Genomic DNA, 10,511 nt, shown 5'->3' on the forward strand with positions numbered 1-10,511 from the left:
TGGTGGGGCGGGGGGGTGGGGGGAGTGCATTCTTGCACTTTTAGCGTAGGTTGGATGGGGGCACGGAGGATAGGGAATGTCATTTCTCCCCTCTCCTTTTTTTTTTTTTTTTTGTATTTCAGCTTCAATGTTTTTATATTTTTAACTTAAAAAATTCTCTGTCCTAAATTTGGATGGGGGCGGGGAGAAGAAACTCAAGGAAGAAGAAAGGCGACGAATGCGGGAGAGAGCCAACGAACTCCAGCCCTCCAGTTTCCGGGCTGTCTCTGAGGGAGATGCCCTCAGCCATAGGTTTTAGCTCAGTGCAGGGGGAACTGATTGGGTGTATGGGTGGTGGCGGGAAGTCCGGATTAAAAAAAAAAAAAAAAAAGCCATGCTCACTCCCACCCCAAGGCATTAAAAGACACTCCCTCCCCCAGCTGTCTCGTGTCCGGCAGAATGGCATTATGTAAAAGATCTGGCATGTCACCCAGTGGCACATCTGGTAGGTGTAGATGACATTCATTAGCACAGGGCTTCTACTCCGCAGCATGCCAAAGCCCTGACAGAGATGCCCGCTGCCAATCATTCATTCGCTGCCAATCCCAGAGCGAGGCCGGGCGGGATGGCTCCCTTCCACCCTGGCACAAGGACTGGAGGAAACAATGTGCTGAGATACGAAGAGATGAAAGCGGGGCTGAGGATGCAAGGCACCCAACAGATGTATCCCGTGAGGAGATAACGGGGCGAAGAGTCATTTAGCAACCAAGCATATGCAGGGTCTCAGGAGGGAGGCTTGGGCAGGGGTCTGCCTGCCTAGGGATGCGCTGAGGGAGGAGCAGGGGAAGCCCTTCAAAACCTCAAAGTTGGAGCTGCTCCTCTAAAAATACACGAAGATCAACCCCCTCCCACATTACCTGTAAGACCACTGTCTCTCTCCTCCCCTCTCTCTTTCTCTCTCCCCTTACCCCTGCCCCACCCTGTATGTACCTCTGTGTCCCTAACTAGCTCTGAAAAGATGCACTTCTCTGCCCTCTTCAGGCTTTCTGGTCACCGATATAAGGAACACCTTCCTGTTCTTAATGTTCCACCGCATTCTTTGCCTTGTAATTTGAGGAGGAAGGGAGTCTGTCAGGCTACCTTTACTGCATTTGAAAAAGTAAAGTGTGTTTGGGGATTAAGTGTTGCATATATTAACAACTTAAGTGAAAAAAAGGGAAATGTTTCAATTTCTAGCCTTTCAAAGGGCATAGAGATGAACAAGGGAAAGCAAGGGAATTTTTAAAACAGCAAGGGATGGATAAATGTAAAATGCAGGATAGAAGTTTCCTCTGAGGGTTTTTTTTTTCTTCTTAGGCTGGGTTGTGGTTACCTAGGTGGACAGCATATTGTTTTTTTTGTTTTTTGTTTTTTATGTCAGGCACATATTTTATAGATATTCTTTTTGTCCTGTCCATATTTAATAAAACAACAACAAAACTCAGAGGCTTTAGGGCTTGTGGAACTCAGTATTTAAGTTGAGTATAACAGCTTGTTATTGAATATATATATACATATTATGTATAAAATTATAATACTCTTTTTAGTGTAAATAATATACCATGAAATATTTGGGTCATTCTTATACTGGCTCATGATCACAAGATGACTGCCGTAATTCCAGGCATCACACCATTAAGAAAGGGAAGGGCAAAGAAAAGTAGTTCTTTCCTTTTATGTGAAGGAAATACTTTTGGTTTTTATTTATTCCCTGGCCACAGATACTTGCAAAGTCTGGGAGAACCAACCTTTAAAATGTAAAAAGATAGAGATAAGGATATTGGGAATGGTTGTGAGTTGCAACCAAAGGCATCTGGCAAAAAGCTCAGGGCAGAGAAGACTTAATGCTAGCATCAGGCAAGAGCAGATTATCACACTTATTATTTTAAATAAATGTCTTTTGTTCTCATTATTGTCATTAAAACTTATCAGTCAGGGATGCCATACTTGAATTTAGCAACTTCTTTGTGAGTTTCATCAAATTCTATTTCAAAATAAAGGCTCAAGCTTACTCAACATGTTTATAAGACAGAGACATAAACTCTGACTTATATCTGAATAAAATTAGTTTTTTGGGGAAAAATATAAATAGAGCTAACTTGTTTTTAAACCTAAATGAAACAAGGAAAATGACTCCTGTTAGAAGGACTAGAGTTTCAATCCCAACTCTGTTAACTCACTAGATGTGTGACTTTGGATATTTTTCTGGTTTAAGTCTATATCCTTATCTGTAGCTATGGCTTCCCTTGTAGCTCAGTTGGTAAAGAATCTGCTCGCAATGCAGGAGACCTGGGTTCGATTCCTGGGTCGGGAAGATCCCCTGGAGGAGGAAATGGTAACCCACTTCAGTATTCTTGCCTGGAGAATCCCGTGGACAGAGGAGCCTGGCAGGCTGTAATCCATGGGATCGAAAAGAATCAGACACGACTAAGCGACTAAACCACCACCATCACCTTATCTGTAAATTGGTTAATAATGTATTAACCTTGCAGGGTTATGGTAAGACTTAGAAATATTGACAGGTTTTAAAATGTAGTAATTGTTAGGGACCCAGCAGAAATCAGAATTCTGCCAAGTGGATCAAAGGAAAAGATTACTTAAAAAGAGGTGGGCACAGCTGTGGGAACAAATGAGAAAATGAAACGCACAGAAATGGCACCACAAGAAGCTCTTAGGAGAGGAATTAGAGTTTCTATAGCCCAGTAAGGACTGGAACCTTGGAGGAGAGCTCAGGAGTACAAGCTACTGCCAGAGAGGTCATGGCATAGCAAGGAGAGAGGAGGGATGCAACACCCTAGTCTTTCTCATCTCACATCTTTCAATTTCATGTTAATATCTTCTGTTGGCCCGACCCAACTGGGAACTAGTTGGCAATGTACTGGAACATGAGGCTGGATCTACATGGGTCAGCTTTTGAGGACCTCAAGTCAGGCTTAGAAGGCTGGAGAATGGATCTTGGGGAGAATAATCAGCAAGTAACTGTTATTATTCATCAAAAAGTTTGAGAACTCTCTCTGCAAACCTCTTTGAGCACAATTCCAACTGGAAGTAAAAACTTAACAGGCTTTAAGTAAACCTAACCATCCAAGTTTTTAAGAGTCATCTCTCAGAGCCCTTTGGCTGCAAGTTCCTACTAGCACTGATTTCCAGAGGTCTTGGCAGACTGTGTAAGCCAAGACCTGGAAGAATTTTAGAGTACACCCTATTGACTTCCTTTGGGCATCCCTAGGTCTCTCATCATTTTGTGGTTTCCTGTGTCGGCCTCAGTCTTGCTAGACCTGGTTAGTCACTTGCTGACTGTTGCTTTCAAGAAAGTCAGCCAAGATTCAGCAAAAAGTGACTACCTCATAACAAACCAACCCCACAGCAACAGCAAATCCTACTAACACATTTTCTTGAGTTCAAAGTCTGTGTGGACTTCAGATTGAAGTAACTTTTCCTCTTCCTGATTTTGCCAGCCCTATCCTCTCCTCCTATACCTGAACTAACCCATAGGCAAAATGATGAAAAACAGTGGTAAAGAAACATGTTCTTTTTTCTATTTTTATATAAAATTATAACGAATCTTGATAAATCTCTATAAATCTAGAATTACATCAGAATCTTGAATGTTCACACTACACATTAGTACAATAAAAAGCCACATTTTTGAATTTCCTAGGCACTGAGTTTAAAAATTTGTGAGGCCTGATACAAAATTAAAAGTCACTGTTTAAATGGAGAGAAACATTATAGAAATATAGAATATGAAGAGTGAGATGCAAAGATGAATAATTTGGAAGTACTATATACAACTAAACAATGAATCAAAATGAATACTCAGAAGTGTTTAAATGCAGACATAGAGATCAATAGAACAGAATAGAGAGCCCCAAAATAAACTTACACACCGTCGATTAATTTATGACAAAGGAGGCAAGAATATACAATGGAGAAAAAACAAGTCTTTTCAGCAAGCAGTGTTGGAAACACTGAACAGCTACATGTAAATTAATGACATTAGAACACTCCCTCATACCATATACAAAAGTAAATTCAAAATGGTTTGAAGACCTAAATGTAAGACATGATACCATAAAACTTCTAGAAAAGGACGTGGGCAAAACACTTTTTGACGTAAATTGTAGTAGTATTTTCTTAGATCAGTTTCCCAAGGCAAAAGAAATAAAAGCCAATGAGGCCTAATCAAACTTAAAAGCTTTTGTACAGCAAAGGAATTCATCAACAGAACAAAAAGACAACCTATGAAGTGGGAGAAAATATTTGCAAATTATGAGACCAATAAGGGATTCATATCCAAAAATATACAAATAGCTCATACAACTCAATCAGTATATATACTAACAATGAATAATTAGATACCAAATATTTTCTGTATTACTAAAGCTCCTGATAAAAGAGGGAAATACCTATGAATCTAACTAAATTGTGTAGGATCTATATGCTGAAAACTAAAAACTGCTGACTAAAGAAATTAAAGAACATTTAAATGATGGAAACATATATCTCACTCATGGTTTGCAATACTCAATATAGGAAATAAATAAAAAAGATACAAATACAGCTTTTATTTTAGATTTTTTGGCAAAGGTGCAAAAATAATTAAATGGAAAAATGAATAGATTTTTCAATAGATGTTATTGCAACAATTGGACATCCATATGCCAAAGCAGAAGAAAATAATAAAATCTCACACTTATTACATCAATATTAATACACAATAAATATATCATAGATCTAAATCTAAAACCTAAATCTTATAGAACTTTTAGAAGAAAACAGAAGTAAGTCTTTATGACTTGGGGTTAAGCAAACTTTATGACTTGGGGATATCAAGAGCATGACTGAGAAAAGGAAAAATATAACTTGGACTTAATAAAAATTTAAAACTTCCCTGTGAAAGCCTCTGTTAAGAGAATGGATAAACAAGCTCAGGCCAGGAGAACACATTTGTAAATCATATATCTAATAAAAGACTTGTATACAAAATAGAAAAAGAACCATTGAAACTCAAACATAAAATAAAGAGCTCAATTAAAATATGGGTAAAGGGTTTAAACAGATATTCACCCATCAGAATGTATCGATCAAATGAAGACATGAAATGATGTTCAACATCGTTAGATACTACAGATATGAAAATTAAAACTACAGTGATTTTCAATATTTGAATAATTTAAAAGAATATTGCTAATACCAAGTATAAGTGTATTAGTCTGCTTGGGCTGCTGTTATCAGAATACACTAGGCCTGGTGGCTCAGACAACAGGAATTTCTCATAGTTCTCGGGACTGAAAATCCAAAATCAGGATCCTGACATGGCTGGGTTCTGATGAAAACCCTTTTCCTGTTTTGCAAATACTACTTTCTTGCTGTATTCTCATGTAGTAGAAGGAGAGATCATTTTTATCCAGTCTCTTCTTATGTGGGCACTAATCCCATTCACAAGGGCTCTACTCTCATGACCTAGGGCTTTTCTGGTGGCTCAGTGGTAGAGAATCTGCCCACCAATGCAGGAGACACAGGAGACATGATTTTGATCCCTAGGTCAGAAAGAGCTCTGGAGGAGGAAATGGCAACCCACTTCGCTGTTCTTGCCTGGGAAATCCCATGGACAGAGGAGCCTGATTGGCTACAGTCCATGGGGTTGCAAAGACTCAGACAGGACTAAGCAATTGCACACACAGGCTCATGACCTGATTACTTCCCAAAGTCTCTACCTCCAAACACCTTCACACTGGGGATTACAGAATCAGCATATGAATTTTGGAAGGAACATAGACATTTAGTCCTTAGTAACTAACAAAGATACAGAGGAAATAGAACTCTAAAATACTGTGGGAACGTGAAATCATCCTGTCACTCCGAAAAGTTTGATAGTTCTTCTAAAAATAGAGTTAAACACATACTTATGTGACCCAGAAATCTCATTGTTTGAGTGTTTATCCTAAAGAAATGAAACATATTTACAAAATCTTATTCACTAACATTGATAACAGCTGTATTCACAATATGGAAAAAAAAACAAAATGTCTTTCAATGGGTGAATGAATAAACCACTTTCATACATACATACAATGGAAAGTACTCGGAGAAAAAGGTATGAACTCTTGATATATAGAAAAACTTGGATAATACCCAAAGGCATTACACTGAGTGAAAAAAGCTAATCTGAAAATGTTGCTGTTGTTTAGTCACTAAGTCGAGTCCCACTCTTTTGTGACCCCTTGGACTATAGTCCACCAGGCTCCTCTGTCCATGGGATTTCCCAGGCAATAATACTAGAGTGGGTTGCCATTTTCTTTTCCAGGAAATCTTTCTGAACCAGCGATCGAACCCAAGTCTCCTACTTTGGCAGGCAGATTCTTCACCACTGATCCACCAGGAGAGCCCCCTACAAGGTTATATAAACTGTTGTTTTTATTTATGTTACATTCTCCAAAAGACAGAACTATAGTCCTGAGAAGTGGAGTGTTGCTTTAACATATAACAAAAAATGTGAAAGTGGCTATCCTATCCTTATCAATACTTTAGGGGTTTGAGATATTTAGAGGCTGATCTCGGGGAAAAATATGACCATGAGGTGGTAGTTCCACAAACAGGCTTTATTTGGGTAACACTTTGATGGATTTACATGTTAGGTGGAATCTCTCACAGCAGGAAATTGTCCAGAGGAACAATTGTCCCTCTGGTGGTAATTGTTTTACCACCAAGAAAGGTAGCAAGACAAGGGAATTCTGAGAGAAAGGTGTGAGAGGTGATGTTGCTCTTTAGCCCAACAGGGAGTCTCTGTGTTTTGAAGGGTAGCAGTAGTTTAGGGTCTTTACAGCTCTTGAGTTTGTCTTAATTATCGCTAGCAGATGTTGTGTACAGGTTTATGGGGCATGCAAAGCAGATGGACTTTACATGGCTAAAAATCCATTTGTTTGGGGTGTGTTTAAAACAATTGGGGGTATGAAAATTTGAGTTTGACACTGATAAAGTTGATGGTGGAGACTTGAAGAAGTAAATATCCTAGAGGCCAATATACAGAGGCTAACTTTGACTCATTTATATAACAATAGAGTAATAGGTAGAGGCTGGAAGAAATTTGAGCACAAAAAGTTTGCCTTGAACAGGCTGTTGGGAGGAACATGAATGATAAAGGCAATTCTAGTAAGGATGCAGAAGGGAAAGAGGAACACTTTATTGGAAGATAAAGGAATTTTAAGTATAACTGGAAAAATTGTTATAGTGGCAGAAAACTTGGCTTCATTGTGTTCTACAATTGTGGAGAGAGCATAAATTGTAAATGATGAAATTGGATATGTTGCTGAAGAGATTTCCAAGCAAAGTATTAAAAGGGCAACCTGTTTTTCTTTTTCTTTTTTTGCTTAGTAAAATGCAGGAGGAAAGAGATAAATTGAAGAAGGAATTGTTAAGCAAAAAGGAAGCAGTGCTTGATGATTTGGGAGGTTATTGGCCTATCTATATTTCAAAGGATGTTAATACTAGAAGACTGACTAGGGAAGTGTGTTCTGGAGAGAAGGCCAAGGGTATAGCTGGATAACATTTGCTGGATCAATTAGGCATGTGACTCATGAATCCACTCAATTGTCTTAGGAGAAGGGAGGAATAGAGACAGAGTTATTCTGGAAATATTTCTGGGGGATTCTTTTGTCTAATGCTATGGACCCATGTGACATAAGGGAGACTCACAAGGTTTTTGAGAATGTTATATCAGCAGAAACACTGCCTGCTTGGACTGAAAGGAGTAGCAGTGGGACACAATGAGAAAGCTGTTGGGCTTCCAAATTACTCAAGCAGGACACTGCTACAGCAAACATACGCTACCCTTCAAGAAAAAGTAACCATGACTCCAAGGATGCAGCCACTGCAGGTTGTAAGAGACCTATGGAGTCTCAGAGGCAGAGCATTAAAACACCGAGTATTACTCATAGACGTTGAAGCTTAATGGAATTTTCCTTTATGTATTTCTAACTTACCTGAAACTGGTGACCCCTATATTACTTCCAATCTCTCCCTTTTGGAATAGGAGTATCTATCCTGTCTATATCTAATATCTATGCCTATCACACCATTGTATTTTGGAAGCAAGTAACTTGTTTCCTTGTTTTAGATGTCCACAAAATAGAAACTTTTGTTCCAGGATGGATCAGGCTTAGACTCTAACCCATACCTGACATAAATGATAAGATTTGGGACTTTTGAGCTGACGATATTTTGATGAAATCTTAGATTTGAGAGTTGATGCTGTAATGAGTTAAGATTTTGGAGGATGTTGGGATAATGAGAATATACTTTACACATGAGACAGTTGTGAACTTTGGGGGACTAGACAGTGGACTTTGGTAGGTTGAATGGCATCATCCTCCAAAGATATTTTGTTCTTGTTCAGTCACTCAGTTGTGTCTGACTCTTTGTGACCCCATGAACAGCAGCATGCCAGGCTTCCCTGTCCAAAGATATGGTGGCCATATTCTAATCCCTAGAATCTGGGAATGTGATCTTATTTGGAAAAATAGTCTTTGCAGATGTAATTGTTAGGATTTTAAGATTAGCTTGCCTGTGCTGTGCTTAGTTGCTCAGTTGTGTCCAACTCTGTGACCCCATGGATGGTGGCCCATCAGGCTACTCTGTCCATGGGGATTCTCCAGGCAAGAATATTAGAGTGAGTTGCCATGCCCTTCTCCAGGGGAACTTCCTAACCCAGGGATTGAACCCAGGTCTCCTGCATTGCAGGCAGATTCTTTATCGTCTGAGTCACCAGAGAAACACAATGACAAGTGTCCTTATAAGAGACACACAGAATAAAGACACAGAGGAAGATGAGAAGGCTATGGGAAAACAGACACAGGGATTGGAGTTATACAGTCATAAGCCAAGGAATGCCTGAAACCATTGGTAGTTGGAAAAGTCAAGAAATTTTTCTTTCTTAGAGATTTCAGAGAGACTTACACCTTGACTTTGGACTTTTGGCCTCCTCCAGAACTATGAGATAATTATTTTCTATTGTTTTTAAGTCACAGAGTTTGTCATTAATTTGTTATGAAAACCCTAGGAAGCAAATTTACCTACCTTGTTACGTTTTTGGATTTAGAACTCTGTTAGGAGAGAGTCACATTAGCATTATAAAAGAGCCTTCATATGGTTTTAGTTTCTTTGTAAAAGTTTGGGAGCCTGAGATTTTTGATTCTGGAGATAATTTGTTGTTGTTCAGTTGCTAAGTCATGTTCAACTCTTTGTGACCCCATGGATGGTTGCCGCCAGACTCCTTTGTCCATGTGATTTTCTAGGCAAGAATATTGTATTGGGTTGCCATCTCCTTTTCCTGGGGATCTTCCTGACCCAGGGATCATATCTGCACCTCCCATGTCTCCTGCATTGGCATGTGGGTTCTTTACTACTGACCCACCAGGAAAGCCCCTTTTGGGGTGATTGGGACAAAGACAATACAATAAGTTTATACAGACATCTTTACAGGTCTCTTGCACAGACTTCTATGCGGAGCAAACTTTTAGAAAAAGCTTAGGATTCTGTATCACCTATATTTTTGTGTCTTATTTGGAGATATGCAATTCCTCTGGGAAAGTATATTGTTTTTAACTTGTGGTGGTATTACTTCTAGAATGGGATGTAATTCCAACATATAGTTAAGACATAAGGACAAGAGGACAACCTTTCCGAGCTGGTTTTCTCATCTCTGAAATGGGAAAGCACTAATATCCAATGTGCAGAATTGCTTATTTTTTTCTTATGGGAAAGAATATGAATATGCTTTTAAAGGTGTAAAGTACTACTTGTGATGGTTAATTTTGGCCATGGGGTGCTTAGGCTAAATACTATTTCTGAGTGCATCTGAAGATGCTTCTGGTTGAGATTAGCATTTGAATTGGTGGACTCAGTAAAGTAGATTGTCTTCCTGGATGGGGGTGGACAGCATCTGGTCTGCTGAGGTCCTGAATAGGACAAAAAGCAGAGGGCGAGAAGATTCATCCCCTTCTTGCCTGCCTGCTTCTGCTGGGAAATTGGTTTATTTTCCTGCTCTTGGACTAGAATGTATATCATTGGCTTCTCTGGTTCTCAGGCCTTCAGATTAGGATTGGAATTACCACTGGCTTTCCTAGGTCTTCAGTTTGCAGATGGCAGATTGTGGAATTTATCAGCCTCATAATTATGTAAGTCAATTCCTTATAATAAATCTATCTATCTATCTGTTTGTCTTGGTTCTAGTTCTGTGTTGGTTCTGTTTCTGACAAAAACACACACAAATCTACTTTAAAACTATTAGTATTATTGGATGATTTTAAGTCAAACCATTATAACTTTTAAGCTTTACCTTGTGTGGTTTTCTTTTGTTTTTCCTCTCACTCCTTACTCCATTAAGTTCATTCATTCAACCAGGATATATCAACCAGTCAAGTATACTAACTTTTTATCAATTTGTACAAATTTGGATGACTTGTCTATCTCAGATCATTTTAGACTAAGAA

Source organism: Bos grunniens, chromosome 6 (genome assembly GCF_055505025.1).
Source record: "Bos grunniens cultivar Pamir isolate PY7600 chromosome 6, Bosgru_T2T1.0, whole genome shotgun sequence".
Classification (NCBI taxonomy): domain Eukaryota; kingdom Metazoa; phylum Chordata; class Mammalia; order Artiodactyla; family Bovidae; genus Bos; species Bos grunniens.